Source organism: Phasianus colchicus, chromosome 10, assembly GCF_987193195.1.
Source record: "Phasianus colchicus chromosome 10, bPhaCol1.hap1.1, whole genome shotgun sequence".
NCBI lineage: Eukaryota > Metazoa > Chordata > Aves > Galliformes > Phasianidae > Phasianus > Phasianus colchicus.
The window spans coordinates 24,051,865-24,070,536 of NC_143445.1; the positions used below are offsets into that span (position 1 = coordinate 24,051,865).

At 38.0% G+C, this 18,672-nt stretch overlaps 1 protein-coding gene and 1 long non-coding RNA gene across 7 annotated transcripts in view; one reads left to right on the forward strand and one right to left on the reverse strand.

The window, feature by feature from the left end:
- Nucleotides 1-18,672, forward strand: part of LOC149916673 (uncharacterized) — a 140,456-nt gene that overhangs the window by 46,667 nt on the left and 75,117 nt on the right. The gene's annotated exons all lie outside the window — the stretch shown is intronic.
- The window catches only part of PEX5L (peroxisomal biogenesis factor 5 like), a 91,696-nt gene that overhangs the window by 39,015 nt on the left and 34,009 nt on the right, over nt 1-18,672 (reverse strand). The window lies entirely within an intron of this gene.

Sequence of the window (18,672 nt, forward strand, 5' to 3'; positions counted from 1 at the left end):
TAAGGTAGACTTGCAAGTAAAGTTATTTTCTCATCTAAACAAAGGCTTAATGAATTAATCTCATTATTTTCTATTTGTCTGCAATACGTTGATGGAAACAATTGCGATACAGGCCATGACAACTCTACATAATGCTCTTTACCTTCTGGAAAACCACATCCAGGTTACTGTTTTGACCAACATAATGTAGAGTTCTGATAGAAGCCAAAGACACGTAATAACCAAATGTTTTGTATTTATACATTGGAGAGGCCGTGCTTGGAAAATACACTAATTAGTCTATCTTAAATCAGAGACTGGGGAACACAGGCAGAATTCAGAGATGAATTTTGCATGAAATAAGTGGTTCGTCTTTCAGAAATGTGGCTTAGACTTGTAATAATTGGTGAACATAAATTACTCTTTCAAGTAATTTTGCTTGAGCTGCGTTTTCGTGCGGTCTGATGCTGAGGTGACCACAGCGAGGATCAAATTTCACAGTAGTCACAATTGACTAGAAAAAGTGAAAACTGGGGATCTGTGTGATATTCTTGCTATGAACATTCAGGAATGCAGTCAGATTTCTGCAGAGGCTCAAAACAGGTATTTTGGTAGTCCTGGCACTTACTGTGCCTTTTGCCTTGAAAGTAAACTGAATATTTTGTACGTTCTACTTTTCAGTCCAGAATATTTTGTTGTACTTTGCTCTGTTGAGTATTATCCCCGTTTGCTAAAATGAGAATCAGCTTAAATAATTGGGGAGAGACTTTAACAGCAAACATTATGGAAGATGCCTTAATAGTATCTTTCAGTTACAGTAGCTGTAATCATTTATGTTATGAGAGAGAACAAATAGGGATCCTGTATATATTGAACTTGGGATGCTTGGCTGCTGTCCAGCTCCCCAGGCAGCTGATATATTTGACTTTTAGTAACAATTTAGCAGCCTATTCAGAATGGGTTTTATGCACTGTAAATCCTTGTGTTTTGTGCAATTTAAAGATGAAGGACATGTATGTCTTCAGCATTATGCTATGAACATTTTTACCTCTCAAAATGAGCATGCACAACTAGACAGTGGTACCGTGAGAGTTCTAGTGCCCACAAGGTTATTGTGAGCTCTTTATTTTGCATAGGAATGTGTTGTTATTTTAGATTTTTATTTTTATTTTCTCAAGCTTTTCTGCTTGTGTTTCCTCCATATGTCTTTCTTTTCATCATCTATGCTTTTCTTGAGTTTCTTTTAGTAGCATATACTGCATCTTATACATCATTAAAATTAATGAGAAACCATATGGTGAGGCAGTTCTATGACCCACTACAAGATGGATATTTAAACAGAAAACTCCCTTTAATTGAGGCTTTTGGTACATTTTTAACAAAGTGCAGTATACCTAATGTAAAGGGGACATCATTCCTTTACATAATGTGAAGATGACTGGTGTAGAGGTATATGAATGAGCTACATGTCCTATACTGGAAGTAGTGTTGTCAGGGTAGACCAGCTTTCAAGTCCTGAGCTAAGATTTCCAATATTGTACTTGCATCCTTTAGAACCTCTCATCAGCTTTTCTGTTCATGGTGGTCTAAACTCTTCTGACTCATGACCAAGTTGTTCATTCTTATGGTAAGAATATACAGTAAGACTTGCCCAACAAATAATTTACAGTAGCTAAATCAGTAATGGCTGAGTTCTATGTGTACTGCTCATCTGTGATTCCTCTCTTCTTTCATTCTCATTTTGATGGAATAATTTAGATTTCAATATTTAGATGGCAATATATACATATGTATATATTTTGCTACATACAAAGAAAATTGACAAAGAAAGATAATGCCTGATAAAAAGGAATTGGCACAAATGTTCAGATTTACCCTTACTGGATTGTGCCTTGTTTCCATTTAAATGTCAATACTGTGGCTAAACTGCATTCTAGGTTTAGAAACATTTGCATTGAAAATAGCATTGTAAGGGTTTCTAGTTGGTTTATTTTGTCCATCAGTAACTGTTGCAATACATGAGCTTTCTTTAGAGGTTGTCTCATTTCAATGCCTACAGATTCATTTTGAAAGCCAAGTGGGACTGCTTCCAAAGCATCTCCAATGAAAGCTCTGCAGAACCCATTTTGCTCTAAAGAAACCTTGAATTATTGTCCTTAATGCATCTGAAAGATACTATGACTATAAATTGGGCAAACATCTGCCAAATTAACTCATTTTGTCTCAACTAGTCTGATTCCTTCAGGCTAGTATGATGAAAATACAATGAAAAAAAAGAAACTTGATTAGTTTTTTTTCCACTTAAGTTAAAAAGTTTTATTCAAAGTATACATAAGGAACATTACCTACTCAGTAAGATAACAATTTTTAATATTTGAACAGTGTAAGTCTAGCTGTAAATGGTTTTTTAAAAAGCCTGTAATTCAGAGCAAAGACTGGAAGAAAGCTAACTATTCTGAGGTTGTTTAAGGTTCTGTGCTTTTATGAAGTGGTTATATAATGTAGCTGCTTGTGATTGCAGGCCTGCGTGAGGTGCTTCGCCTCTCTTTCTTTCTGTGTAAGCATCATCTTTTATTAAGGCCATTTTGAATAAGTAGAAGCATTTCTCTTTAGTGTTTATTTGATTGATTTGATGATTTTGAGCTGCATTTTACAGGAGTCTTTTGCCTGTACAATTGTGTTCAACCTCAAAAATTTCTGGGGCTAGCTAGAGAATTTATTTTGTCTCTGCTTAGTTTGCATCAAGGAACATTGTGAAATTGCTGTGTTTATTAACTGGCAATTTAAAATTTATTTGGTCATCTTCAGCAGAGAGAGTTAATACCAAAATATTAAGACATTTTGAATTGGGGTTCACTTGGTTGACTTCAGTGTCACGAGTCCCACGAATAGCATATGAATAGTAACAGGATTAGTTTATTACTCTAATGCCTGTACTGAGTTAGAATAAGGCATTCCTCTAGCACTAGTTCAAGTGGAATTCACGGTGCCCGGATCACTTGCAAACTAATGACTGAGAGGTGTATTCGTCACCAATGATTAAGCACATGCATGCTGCACACAAGATGTGTGAACCAGTTTGCTCCAGCACATAATGCATTGCTCTCTCTCTAATGTGCTAGGGGTTCCTTGCACCTGAAAGCTGCTACCCAGGTGTGAGTGGCATTATCTCCTACAATGCTCAGAGAACATGGGCTAACAGCTTACAGCAATGAACTTAGATTAAAGGCTGTACTGTCAGTCTGTGCTTTCCTCCTTTGAGACAGAAAATATTACTGCTGAAGCAGTTTACTTTCTGAGTAAGCAGAGGGCTAAGGTTGGATCATTAGTTTAAAAAAAAAAAAAAAAAGTTGTTGAATTTTTGCCTTGAAACAGTCAGTAAATATTTCGGAATTTGATTTGAAAACTATTTAAGAATTACATAGCTTTTACATATTTTCTTCTATAAGAATTACTTTGTTGAGTTTTAGGGGGTAGAAATCAGAATTATTTCAGTTCTTTTACAGCCTGCCACGCCCCCAACACCGAGGATGTTAATCCAGAATAATGACTCATCTGTTTAATTCAGTTGAAATGAGTTTGGGCTAGAAGAAGTGATCTATAGATGGAGAACTTCTGTGTTACTGTTAATGCTCTTCAAGATGTAATACCACAGCTAGACAGAACACAGAGCTAAAGATGTGAGTAACAATAATTTTTGAAATAAGTCCAAAAAACAATAACTTATGCTTTTTAATTTTATTTTTTTAGGAAAAAATATCTGAGAGCTGGTAATTTTCAGCTGGAAACATTGGAGGTTTATCAAAGACCAGGAGTGAAAAATAGTCTTCATAGGAAATTCAGAATATTGAACATTAGTCTGAACAAATTGTTGATTACAAGACAGCTATTTCTGAGCCTGTTTTATATAAAATGCTTTATAGGTCAAAAACAAGTTTGATGTAGTGGCAGGGTAGCCTTCAATGAAACTGATAGTTGTTTTCATTTGGCCTCAGGAAACGGTTTGAGCTCCAAAGCTTGAGATGAACACTAATTTCTTTGCATCGCAAATGTTTAGAGATGTTGGGAACCTCGATTAGAACAGTTTTTGCTTGGATGTGTTTTTGCAGTTCTGCACTTTTAAACTCTGTTGTTGTTGGGAAGGGTTCCTGTACTCTCATAAGGGATGTTCTGAGAAGCAAAAGTTTAGCAATTAATAAAGCAAAAGCATAAAATATTATCTCTACCTTGTAGCTTTCTGTCTTCAATCTCAAATTAGCTTTTGCAGAGAATAAAGAGGGATGATCAATGGGGAGAGAGAAGTCTGTGGGCTGCTTCTGTCTCCAAAAAGTGTATAGGCACAGCAGATAACTAAAACTGTGCCAAGAATATGATGCAAGTTTGAGGTGGTTTTCTGTGTGTGTGTGTGTGCTTGTTTGTTTTTAATGATACAAACTCTAATGTTAAAATGATGTCATCTTTGCTCAGTCTTACTGGAAAATAGAAGAAATGTGTATTTTCCTAGTGTTTGCAAGCTGAAGCGCTTTACTCTTCCTCCAGTGGGGTATCATTATGAAGCCATTCATTCTAAAGCTGTACACCTGCATAACTGAGAACAGAACTGGGTCCCACTGCCCACTCTTATTTTTGTGTATGATTTCTGTAGCTTGGACAGAGACTTGGCAGACATTTAGAATGAGAAGAAGAGGCAAAGCAATGCAAATTAAAAGAAAAAAGTGTCTCTTACAGAACTTAAAGAAAGCTCTGCATGCATACTAATCCGATCATATCCGGTAGTTACGATTCTATGAGAGACTTAAGATCATTTAAATCCTGAAACTGAGGTTTTCTGCATAGAAAAGAGCTGGCAAACCTATAGAGAGTATAACAAATTTTAATCAAAACTGCTGGTCATGAGGGTTTTCTGTTGTTTCCTTTGGGTTTTATGTTAACAGATGGGGGTGGGAAAAAAAAAAAAAAAAAAAAGGCTGTTACTTAATGCTGCTGTAGGGATGATTTTCCTCTGAAACCCTTGAAAAAAGGTATTATTTAGGAAAGGTAAAATTGATGTTGAATGAGGGCAACTGGTCTGATGCCCTGGTACTTTGAGATTCAGATAAAATTCTGCACTCTGTTTTGAATATTAAGATATTCAATGAATGACTTGGCAGATGTCTCTTGCTGGGTGCCTCATTTCAGAACTGTTTTAAACAAGTGATACTTCTAAAATAACTGTTATTTTGATTCTGATTTTGTTGACAAAGAGACAGCTTGGACACAGAAGACGGTTTGTAATGTATTCTCATCAGTATTAACTCTTATTGAAGATTAGGATGAAAATCTCAGGATTTGAGTTCTGTAAAGCCAGGGTAAATGTTATGGGATCAAAATCCATGCCTTCAGTTTAACTCTTTTATATAGTGACTTGTGTGTTATACGAGAAGATTTAATTCTGCTTAGCCTTTCTGCTTTATCTTCGGCTCTTTGTTAAACAGACAGAAGAGTATGATCTGGATTTCTTTTGAAGTTACTTTCCCATCAGACCCACGGTTACTCCTGTACAACTGTGTTCTCACCAGCCAACATTCTGAATGCTGCCAGGATACATTTATCAGTTTCTGTAAAATAAACATTTGATTTCCTCCATAACAGAAACATTTGGTACCCTTGAATTTATGATGTCATTTTTCTGCCAGAACTTAAAGCTTTGAGTCCTTTCTACAACAAATGGAAACTAAAGTAGAGCTGTTACAGCACTTTGGTGATAAAGAGGCCTTGGGCTATATCCTTGACCCTAGATTCTTTATTCTGTGTCTCTTGTGCTGTGTGTTCTTGGTAACAAAGGCTTCTGAGTCTTAGTGTACTTACTGGTGAGAATAAAGCTCTATTTTTAATACAGTGTAGTAGGATATGTTTACCCCTTTATTTTTCTTCCCTAAAAATAGCAGTTTGCCATTTATCAGACAATAGCAGTAGTAGAAGAGGCAGTGGAATAACGGTGTGACTGCAGAATAACTTAGTGTCCCTGACCTGGTGATGGCCTCTGTGCACAGTTTCTGCCCTGGAATGATCTCGTCGGAAGTATGTTAATGCTGCAAAAGCAGCCTTAACAGCATCGTATAAGCCCATTTGGAGGGGATTATGCTACTATCCCTTCATTTAGCTCTTCGTTTATCACATAGTCTAGAAACCTTCAGGAAACAAGTTCTTAACGTTGAGGTATTATGAGCACGGTCTTAAAATATTCTTAATTCTTTGGTATGTACTACTACTACTGTGCAGAAGGAACTTTGCTAATACTGCAGAAATTTAATTATGAAAATGAAAAAAAAATGAGGCACAAAAAAGTAATTAGGACCTAATCAGAAGTTCAGCTGTGTCTTGGGCAGTTAAAGACTGATTCACCAATCTATACCATTTTTAGCATAATGGGTCAAATCCATGGCATTTGTATAAAAATACTCTTTTGTATTATTATTCTTGGCTTCTGTGGATTTGACTCCAATGACAGTGATTAATGCTGGGTCTGTGCTGCAAGGACCCAATGCAATATCTACATTTCTTACAGCAAGCACATCGCTAACACCAGATGCATTTTGTTTAAACAGGTGCTCATCTTCTCCTGTATCAAGCTAATGTAATGCAGTTAAAAATAATATTTGTCATAAATGTTACCTCTTTTACTTATTTCTATATAGTGACAATCATCTGTTAAGGAAAAAAGTAGTTTCTTGATGTTTCTGTAAGCTGGCAATAAAAAGAAGCTGGTAATGGTAAGTTTCTTTACAGAGAGGTTCTGGATTCTCAAAACTTCCTAATTAGGATTGCAGGTGCAAAAATTATTAAATCATCACTTATGCTTGTTGTGACACTTTAACACTTTCCTGGGGTAGAAATGGTACTAAATCTTCCACACCATTCAGGGCATGATCCCTTCTGGCTGCAGAGGTTAAGCTGTCTGACAGCAGTGTGACAGCTATTGTCAGAGTTATTTCTCCTTAGAGGTTCTATTAAGAAAAAAAAAAATCTGTATTAATCTTGTAGCCCAGTGCTATACACTGCTTGTACGCCCTTCCACAAGAACACATTCGTTTAGAATGAGCAGTTCTTGAACATCAAAATAAATCTTGATCAAGTTAAAGAGCAAGGATGAGTGAATGCCGTGAAGTGCTTGCAGACTGCCTCAATAAATGTTCTTGTTATGAGAGGTAATAAGGGAAAGCAGCTTGCTTGTGTTTGCTATTTGTGCTATAGCCAGGATGTAGCTGACAAAAACATGGGAGGTGGCCAGGGTACATCTAGCACCTTCCCATGATGGGGAGGTAGGGTGAGGAGGATAACATAGAGATACCTCCTATTTGTAACATCCTATGTTTCTTGGCTTTCTGTTCTGCTCAGAAGGATGCAACTGAACCAGCAGGGGAAAAGAAACAGTACTGTCCAGCAGTAAGTCACTGATCTCCTGGTGGGTTTAAACAGAAAATAGCTTTTCCATTGGCAGTGTTAATATCAGTCTGTCAGGCAGCACTGTGAACTTTGTGTTCACTGAAATGCTTTGCTGCTTTATTTCACTTTGAAAGCCTTATAAATAAGGGAGGCTTGATCCAAACATGACTCTTGACATAAGTTTACAGCATTTCATGTTAACAGGACCCTGGTGAAATAATATGAAAGATGGCATTGTCAACTTGGATCAGCAACAGTTTCTTCAAAAACAAACATATAGGCATATGCTTAGACTGGCAAGGAGAGGAAGATTTTTTTTTAGCCCAGATAGAATGAGCATAATTGAGGAAAAAAGAAGCTGTCACAGATGGTGATAGCAGTGAGAGGCCGAATGACATGTGCTTCAGCCCAGAGTTTGCTCCAGTGGAGTAACTGAGGGAGGTGGGATAGCATACCAAACATGTGCCAAAATCTCAAGCTCTAAGAAACTAAACCTGCATATTTGTAAAATGGGAATCAAATCATTCCTTCTCTTGGATGTCCATGAGCAGAAAAGAAGACTGAGAAATGCGTGTGATGGTCCCGAGGGACTTGTGCCAGAGAGCATCAGGCATAGATGAGGGAATGAGGACTTCCAGGAGTGAGGCAGCCTGTGGTATTGGCGTGGTGTAGCTCCGTGTTGTCAGAGGAAGGACAAGTGCTGTGTACTCCTACAGAATGCCTGGCAGAATGAGAACACAGCAGTGTTTCCCTGTGCAGGGGGGTGTTGTCTGGCTCCACAAAGGAGCTGCCTTATTTGAAATCCCGCCAAGCTGTGGCTGAGCTGTGAAGGCTGAGCTGAATGTACGCAGCATGGTCAGGATTTTCCGTTCCCCTTCCTTTTCACACCTTAACATAAAGTGCCCTTGGAATCATTAGCAGCCAATAAACTCAAGCGGTTGATTCGTGATCAGTGAAGTGAAAAGGAGAGCTTGGAGCTATTTTCGCACTTTCCTTTCCGAACAGAAATGTCCTCTCATCAACCACACTTCAGTTTTTCACACATTTTGTCTCATTTCATTAATAGAGTAAATTTGTTGGGTCAGTCACAGTGGCAGTGATTAAAGACAGTTTAGCTAAGGTAGACCAAGAACTTGTTCTCATTTTGTATTACACGAAGGACCATTTCCTTTCAAATATTACTTTGTTATCCTGAAAAAAACTCTTTCTTTCTCGCCTCTTTTCTCTCACAAGTAGAGAAGTACATACAGGTAGCCTGAAATGAGTTGTTAATAGATACAAGGCATTGACTGTGTGCAAAGTGAGCTTTTTGAGGATAAGTGTGGATCCAAAATACAGGCAATAAATATGAGCAGTATGTGTGTCTTGTGCTGCGATGTGAAATGCCAGTAGGAAGTTTCCTTGTTGATTTGTAAAGCAAAGGCTACGTGCACAATTAGCTTTCTGTCCACAAGAGAAAGGTCAAGAACAAAACCCAGCCTTGTTTGTCTCATAGCTGCCCCCCACCTTGGAGCTGCTATTACCATGCCTGACTTCTTTAGCCTGGCTTTCACGATTTCAAGCTGGTTATTATAATCTAACGAGAAGTATTACAGGCTTCAGTAAATCATGGATGGTATTCAGTTTTTACAAATACTGTAGAAGCTAAGAAAAGGAGAACTTGGCAAGGGTTTTCGGTAAGATTTTTCTGTAGCATTAAGCAAGTAGCTTTACATTTGGGGGTTGTATGAGTCATGTGATGCAATAATGCCTAGTAATTCCTGCCTTTTAAAGCTGAAGGCTGTATGTGCTCACCTTAGTTACCACGTATATAACAGCTACCAAAAAAGCTTTGTTTTGTACATCACTTGTATCTCATAGGGATTACCCTCAAATATACATTCATTTATAATGAAAAAATATCAGTTCATGGAATTTGTAGTTCTCAGCTCTCTAATGCTGTCCCTGAGTGAGAGAAAGTTTGCTGTCTAGCTGTCCCCTTAGTTCAGAGAAAAATGAAGCTGAAAGACTGGATTACTGCCTGCTCATGCCATGCACCCACAGAAGCCATTTTGCTGTTTGCTTTGTCACTTCTCCACTTTAGTGGTGCAGAACACTGCTACACCCAGTGACTTCAGTGACCTGCTCAAGTGACACTGCTAGACCTGCTGGGAACTTGCAGAGGTGTTACCTTTCTTCTCCCAGGTTCACGCATCAAGTTAGGTGTGATGTTGTGCAGAGAGGATTTCATGAATGTACGTTTCTGTTCTTTGTCTTTTATGTTTGACATTAGAATTCTCTGCTGACCTTCCTCTTTTTATTTTCTTGTCACTTTCTTCCTTTCTGTAGTAGAGCCCAAAAGGTCCCAGAAGCCTTTTGTCATAATGGTGTTCTATTTCAAATTGTCACTTGCTATCTGTTTCAAGTTATGATTGGTATACATCCTCCTAGTAAAACATATATTTGCATACATCCTACTGTAAAACAGTAATGTAAGTCGATTCTTTGATCCTCATTTTTACTCTTCTGTAAATGTATCAACACTTAGAAATTTGTCCTCTGAGAACCGCGTGTTCAATGAGTCAGAAATTGTATCAGAACTAACATTAGGAATTTCTGTTGTACTTTTTGAGGCTTGACCTGATGTATGTTGCCCACTGTCCTGCTATGCTGAATATCATACCTAGAACCAATCAGTCTGTGAAATACTGTCTAATGAAACCAGCAAGTTAGAATTACACTGCAGACCAACAAAGCACAGCTGTGACTTCTTACGAACATAGATTACAGTGCAGCAGCTATCGTTCAGTGTTGGGATTTCTCCTGACTTACAGTTTGGTTTAATATTATTTAGAAAGGACATTTGTATGGACTGAAAGATAGAGCACCTTACAAAATGCACTGAATAAAGCCATTCCCAAGCAGAACTTCTGGCCCTGTGCTCAGCCGTAGGGAAAAAATTTCTTCTAAGGTGGTTATCTCCCTACAGAGAAGATGGTGGCATATTACTGTAGGGGACTGGACATTCATGTGAATCTGTGTTCCTTCATTTTTAGTTTTATTTTTAAAATAAGAGCGTGACAGTTTTGCACAGAAAATCACTCAAAACAAAGGTCAAAAATTGTCAAAAAATTCTCAACCTAAAAGGCTTATTTCTTTCTTGCTGGGTAAATAAGCCTTGTCTTTGCATAGTTAATTCTTCTTTCCCTCAATGATGCATCGACTAAGAAACTTTGTCTTGACTTGAGCTCTGCCTTTTTGTTCTCTCCCAGCAGGACAATTGCATTTCAGAACCAGCAGGCTTCCCACTGTTAGGGATCTATAAAAAGATTCTCTTACTGATTCATCTTCTAAATGTTTCCGTGACACAGTTTTGATGTTAAAACAATATGGAAGTGTGCTTTGTGGCACATGAATCATGTGACAAAGCTTTTGTTGACAAACTCATACAGCAGCTGTCATGGGGTTATTGTATCTGTCACAGTGAGGCTCACTAGGGAGCAGGTAAATGCACCCTGCCTTGAACACGGTGCTGATGTTTCTAATGCTTTCTCTCCTTTATTAAACTTGAACAAAGAAGTACCAAGCTGTGTTTGTCTCCTTGGGAGAGAAGATTTTATTCAGAAAACTCAAAAAACTTATTTTCTGGGTCTCAGACTGCGGTTCAGTGACGTAAGTTATGAAATTCTGTGTTCTGTGCTGGGCTTTATACCTTAATTTAAGTGTTAATAAATAGGGGTGTCTTAAACTGAAATGGCAATGCAGACCTGCCCCTGTCCAAACTTACACCTTGAAGGCGTATTCACTCAATGTGTTACATTTCTGCACAAATATATGTTCATTTGAACATTTGCAGAAATTGCATGCAGCTGTCAGTCATATCAGTCAATCCTTTTCAGTGAAAAAGAAATGTGGACATTTAAAGTCAATTTACATATGTTCAATCAAAAGTGTTTGGTTTTTTGTTTCAAAGCTTTCTACTTTACACCACTTCTTTTTGGGGCTGTTTTCACTGTTTTCAGGGATGAAACGCAAAAGAGAAAAACAAGGTTTCAAAGCTTATCTCTTTCCTTGATTGTGCATTTTGTAAGAACTCCCTGATGTCAGCAGCAAGAGGAATAAAAGCAGTGGGAGCAGAGAGATGTAAAAGAATCTCTGAATTTGATGGCGAGGCTTAGCAGTCAGCAGGAGATCTTTGCAAGGTGTCTGTTGGCTCTGCAGTAGAACAGAGCAGCTCCTGAGAGCTTGATGTTTTGTTTTGTTTTTTTTTTCTTCCTGGTGGCCTGCTGGGTGGATGGGTGTGAGGAAACTTTTCTGTAGTAGAAAATGCAATTAAAAGTGGTTCAGAATTGTGAACCAAAGCCAGAGACCGTATAGGAGCATACTGGTGAAAAATGCGTCCACGTGAAAGGTGGGTTGAAAGAGAAAAGCGAATGTGGCACAAGGGGTAAATAGTAAGCATAGCTGTCCCTCACCACTTGCAAGGGAAAACGTTTTGGTTAGTAATGTGAAATAAAGAATGAAACTATACTTAAACTGCAGCCATTATTACTACAAGAAGTCTAAATTTTACTTCATTTGTACATAAAGTGATTGAAGTGAACAAAGGGCAACAAAAACCCACTCTGTTTTCCTTCTATGTTGCTGGAAATCTAAGCTGTGAAACAAGGTATTGAAAAATTACAATACCCTTTTGGCTTATGGAAATCCCCAACAGTTGCTAGCTTTTGTGGTGTAGAGCTTGCAATTAGCAAGCCAGGTTAAAAAATGCAACAAATGCTCCTATTGTAAGGTTTTACACTGCTGCCTATCTTTGTTGGTGTTGCTATGTTGCAAGTCTGTGAGAACCTGAGTACAGTGTGTTCTGCAACTATTTCCTCAAGCCAATCTGTTGGTAGTTCCCAGCAGGAATAGATAGTTTTGCATATCTCCTCTACTTTCATCAAGGTCTGAGTAATGCAATTACAAATACAGAAACTATATCCCCTGTTCTAGTTGTAGGTACACATGAAAGATGAAAGCTTGTCTAACATTTAAGTATATCCATCTATCTGAACATGTATAAAACCAGAATCGCACACATCTAGATACTAAATATAATGCTCTATTAATAGTTGGGGTTGTGGCATAGGCTAGCATTCATTATCTGCCCTTAGAGCATTAACCTGGTGGAATTGAGGCACTAGTGATGGTCTGACCCTGTAAGATAGTAAATGCTCACAATCTCATTGCCCTCTCCAGCTATAAGGGGTACTCAGCAAATCCTGTAAGCAGGAATTATATTTACCAAAATAAGTCCTCCTTCTCTTGTAATCAGTTGTATTCCCAAATTAGTCAAAAACATTAAGAATCCTTTAAAAATAAACATTAAAAATTTGCATACAATTCCTGTTTATGGAATGTCTGAATTGTAATTTCTAATGTGACCTAAGTGTAGTTCCAAGCAGCGAATAATGCTCATGAATATATTGTATGAATGATCAGGAATTATAATCATGAAGTGTCATGAATATTTAAAAATGAGAGAGCCTAAAGTCATCCCTCATTAGTGTGCACAGCTGCAGGCAAGCCATAGGAAACCTGGGTTGTAAGTACTCTGTATCAGTTTTACTTTGCATATGTATTTAATAGATATTGACAGAAGCCACAGTCCTGTTTTCAGTTTCACAGCAGCCTGCTGTTCCAAATCAGGGATTAAGTTTTCTTATAAATACTTGTTTGTAGAGAATGGAGACAGCTGTTGAGGTGAAAACTGCTGAGGTCAGGCAGAAGAAGGGAGAACACAGATAATGAGATATGTCAGAAGTGAAACAGAAGACTGATGAGATCGTCAGCCCTCACAGAGTGTACTGTGGGATGAGCTCAGCCAAGGGTTTATAGGAGGAAGAGGTGTTAGACGTGATGAAGTGAAATTATAAGCATGTACTCAGCACTGAAAGTTCCTCTGGTTCTGTGCTCGTGTGCATAGTGCAGATTTATTTCTGTATTTCTAGTACGTTATTGTGGTTAAAGGCTCAGAGGAGGGTAAGAATCAGTTATTTCCTTTGGATTTGACGTCTAAGCTTTCTGAGAAGTTTGCCATAGAAATTGTGGCATAGCTTAAAATGCATGGGGGCAGTCAAGAGCTACAGCTCAGGATCTGTGCCTTTATAATGATAACTCATCATGGTGCACTTTCAGTATTTATGCATTATGATTAAGATCCGTGGATTTTGGAAAACTTCTGCTCAAGTCAGAGCCATCTCACCACTTCTGCTCAAGTCAGAGCTACTTGGAATAGCAGTAGGCACATTGCTTTTGTGGTACCAACTTATACCTGCAATTTGTGGTTTGAGGACAGGTGAAACAGATCTGTTTCGTGGTAATGTTTTTAATAATTTTATGACAGCGGGTGAATTATAAACATCCATTAGTACAACCTGTATTTTAACTCCCAGTCTGTGTTACTTTTTGCAGTGATTCTTTTTCTAATTGTGTCTCCAGCAAGGTATATCATCTTGTTACTTTTGATAGTCTCGCAAGACACACGTAACTAGGTGTAATAGTGGCAGATCAAGATCCAGTTCCCTAGAGCTTTTCACAAAAAGGGTGATTGTAAAGGATGGATGGCATCTGTTCAAGGTCATCTGAAAGTATTAATGATTGGAGAAATCTTTGCACATTGTAGCATAAGCTGATTTTCAACTGAAGCTTTGCTGTGATAAAGCTCTGAACAGTCCTCCATCCAGACTTCAGCTGTCTGTGGAAATGAGCTTGAGGTGTAAAGGTAAAATTGGTAATAAACAGTTCTGTCTTAAGCTCCAGAAATATATTGTACACTTGTGAGCTGTTGATCCTATAGCTCTGCATCTTCATGCAGTGCACTTAGAAAATACCCCAGCTGCTGTCTGCCAATGGGCACTTTTGTGTTCTGAGGCACAGTGGTGGTTTTTCTCATTTGCTTGTTTTGAAGGGATATTTTAGCTGAACTTTACACGTTCTCTGTTAAGTTGTAATCTAGAGAATTAAGCTTTTAAATGTGTGTGATCTATGTTGCATAATGAACTTCTTTTCTAGCTCAAATTAGTAAAAGACTCAGTGAAGTGAAACATTTCATTTCTCCATAATCTTATTTTAAACAAGCCATGAAGAAGATTCAGAAGCTGCAGAGACATGAATGTGGGAATTCTAGAGCTTTAACTATTGTACGATTGTATTTCAGTAACACGCACTCACTTGCAATTAGTCAGGTTATGCATAGTGCTTCTCTAAACATACACTGGGCATAAGTCTATTTGAAGATTCAGCTGAAAAGTTGCATTGTTTTCAAAATTTGATAGGTTTCATTCTGCCATATTATTATACCCACCACATTTGTCAAGTATCAGGTAGTGATGAGAGCACACCACAATTGTTTTTGAGAACAAAGGTATATCACATAATCAAACATTGAAGAGTAAAAACATTGAAGAGTGGAATTAAATTATTAATGTCCAGAGCACTGATCAGCCTTGGGAGTAGCCTATTTGGTTTTATGCTATACAGTCCTCTTCTTAGAATGGATTTCCTGCTGTCAGTGCACAGCATGGCTGTGGTATGTGTGCTGTGACAGGGAGCAGCTGTTTATCATGCTATCAAGCAGCTGAAAAATATCTTGAAGCTGAAAATCTTCTCTAGGAATGTTTTTTTCCTAGAGGGCAGTTTATTGACAAAGATTAAAGTTAATTTGGAGCAGTGTTCAATAATGTAAAGAGCTTTATTTTCCTCCTCTTTGTCTATGGACCTTCTGAAGCTAATTAGGTCTCTTGGCACATCACATTGCACAGCCGTTTGGCCTCATCCATGTTGTGAATTCAGCAAGCTCTTTTCAAAGCACTCAGGTGTTATGGTGCCTCTCCTGGGAGTCTGCTGCTTCCTGAGGAGGCCAGGTGCCTCGTGCCTCCTAATTCTGTCTTTGTAACTTTCAGTATGCCCTCCTTTGAGCTCCTAGCTCCCAAGTGTCCAATGCATTTTTGACAGCAAGAAAAAAAAAAAAAGAGGAGTTGTACTTGTGTTGCAGTATTTTTAAAATCAGCTTAAAGTACATACAATCCTACATCCTCCTTTAGGCAATTGTGGATCGACTTCTGCATCCGTGCAGAGGCAGGATTTGGGTCTAATTGTTGAGAGAAGCATTGAAGGTGAAATTGCTGATAGATGAATACAGCTCCTCTGTTGGTGAGTCCAGCTGAGATCTGTGCTGTTGCCAGGCAATCTCATTGATCTCACTGCTCTGTTACCAATGGGCTGGTGTGGGTTTGGGTCCAGCAGGTGACTTGCCTTCTGCTGGCCATTCCTGAAGAAAGGCTCTGTGTGCAAGCAAGAGGAGTGTAAATCATTTTCTTTGCCATCATCCTGTCTAACCCCACTTCATTTAGCTGTTATTTGCCAGCTAATACTGTGATTCAGCCTTAGTGTTAGTTCTGTGGAGGAAGTAAAGGACACCACAGCATGGGGCTGGAATTAAGCCATTGGGAGTGCTTCCTACAAGACACCAATGTATCCTCTAACTTCCTCAAGAGTTTCCTTTGTCAAAGAATTTATTAAATCTCCTTTGACAGAGAGTGAGTGAGCTTTGGTCCTTGTGAACTTCCAAAGAGTTCCTCCTTTTTCAAAAGGCAGCACGTGACTGCAGAGCATGCAGCTGAGGAAGTGGCCAAAACAGCTCTGTCAAGGTGGAACTTCCCACAGGATTCCCTCTGAAATTGTTCATAATCAGTTTTATGAATATTGCTGATGGTGTAACAGTTGTGGTTTGTAGGCACAAATGGCAGAAACTAATTGCACTTTCCTGCAGTGTTATAATCTGTTACTAATCTCTACTTTTAATGTGGTTTGATTTGTTTTTGCTGGGAGGAAGGATGGCCCAGTCTGTCACACGTTTTGAAATTGATACGTATGAGCAGTGCTCTTGTGTGGAGGAGACATGGCTCATTAGTGTGCTTCCACAGAAAGGAATGTTGCACTCAGTGTTATGCAAGACAATCACTTCAAAATTACAAGCAATTTGCTTCTATATTAAGATATTAAGTGTAAATTTAATCTGTTTAATAACTGGTTTCTAGCAGTATTCTCATTAAAAGAGTATGTGTCACCCTCTATTTTCTGAAGGGTAAAAAATGTTACAATAATGAGGAATGTGCTGAATAGATGCATGGCTGCATGACTTTTTTTTTTTAAACTGGAAAAGGTACTAACAAGGGGAAATGTAAATGCCTGACCTTTAGATTCCTGTTGGAGTTTTGAATGTTTGCCTTTATTTTGAGAAGAGAAATTCTTACATGATTTGTGTTGGAATTGGAGAGGATGGCTTTGAAGATTAAACCATGGAATCTGGCTATGGAAATAAGGATTCTGAAGAAATATGTGCTCCAACTACGTTATGTCAGAAGGCTACAAATGAGAAATGATTTTAAATTGTGCTCTCTGGCAATTTCACTGTGTTGATGAATCTATATCAGTTTGTGTTTTTTACATGTAAAATTCTAACAGAAAAACAGCCACTTGTTCCCAATTTGTTTTCATTGCCTTGTGGTTCATTTTGGCTGTAAACTCTTTGTGATGGTGCACATCATCTGGCATAAGCAATCACACAAATGCTCTGGCAGATCCATGCTCAGTGCATCTTATTGCTATTATATAAAACTAATCACTGCTTGTGTACCTGGTGCAGGCAGGCTCTGCCTCCTCTGCTGAACATCATGTTCTTTTCCATCACATTAATTGTGATGTAGACACTGGTCCCTACTTGCATCCTTGCTAGAAACTCATGATTAACTGTGATCTAATACTAACCAATACTACTAATACTACTGGTGCTAGACTGCAGATCGTGAATAGTCTTTTTGCCAAGCAGTGTCACTCACATAGCCATTAAGCTAAAATAAATCTTCAAAAGAAAGAAAAGAAAATGTGCTTAAAATAATAAGAAGTTGGAGTGCAAGCCTTTTTCTCTAGTGAGTATTTGATGTAAATAATGAATCTCTGCATTATAAATGACATGAGGGATGGGCTGAGCATTCACTCCCTTCTTCCTGTTGAGAAATCATGTGTGAACAGTCCTTGATTTTCAATTACAGGCTTTTTCTTCAGAGTTATTGAACGGGTTCTCATGTAAACATGTTTCAGCCTACTGAAGGATTACAGATGTGTTTTGAATACTCTGCTTCTGCGCAGTTTGCTGCCTTTAAGGATGTGGCATTGGCACTCTATTTCTTGGTTGGATGAATATGGTTCTAGCAAAGACTTCAGAAATATAATCAGAGCTAAAACCATTTTTTAACAGCTGATAGGGGAAGATGGCTGAGTAAGGGATCTTTATGTATTGTATTTTGGGTTTCTTGAGCTGAACCTTATTAGAGGCATTGTTATGAGGAAAAAATATCTTGTGTAATATTTGATGTGGTGAAACATTAAGCATATGTATGTGTATGCATTTCTGTGTCAGGATTTGAGCCTCAGGCATTGTGAGCATTTGTTCAAGCCCTTATCCTAAATCATTTAAGCGCTGGCCTCTCCAGAGCTGTTTTAATTGTCACCAAATTCTGTAAGCTAATGGTGCTAATACACTTAGGAAGAAAGAGTGTGCCAAACAAATTTAATTCTGTAGGTCTCTTTATTATTGTGTCAGAGATACTGGTGTTGTTTTGGTGCTGTCTAGGCACTGAAACTTTGCATAGGGATATTTACCTGATTTTATCTTAGGACAAAGGATATTTTAGAAGGATATGATGTTGCTTTAGGTGATGATCTTGCTTATAGGTCAGATGACCTTTTTCCAAGGGTCTTTTTTCATTTCTTTAATGTTCTTTACCATCTGTCAGTGTCCAAACTAAAAGAGACTGAAATTTTGGCGAAGTTGTGTATTTTGAACACTATTATCTATTCCCTTCAAGACTTCCACAATTATTACAGTGACCCTGGTCTGACTGTGCAGAATTCTGGATAGACTTTAAAAAAAGAAGTGTGTAACCAGTTAATGTAGGTCCTTTAAGGGGAATTTTTTTGCATTTTTTTTCCTTGCAAAACTGCTGAACTTTAATTTTATAAACCTATTGCAAAGGATTTGCTATATTTACTAATGAAATACAACAAACCAAAAAGCAGTTTGCCTTCTAGTTGTGAATTATACAGGAGTAAGTCTGAATTTTACAGGAGGAATTTATTGCCAAAATAAGAATTGAAAATATAGTATCTCAACAGTTTGAGAAACATTAGAATTGCACTGTATTGCACATAGAAAATGCATTAGATCAACTACAATTGTGATAG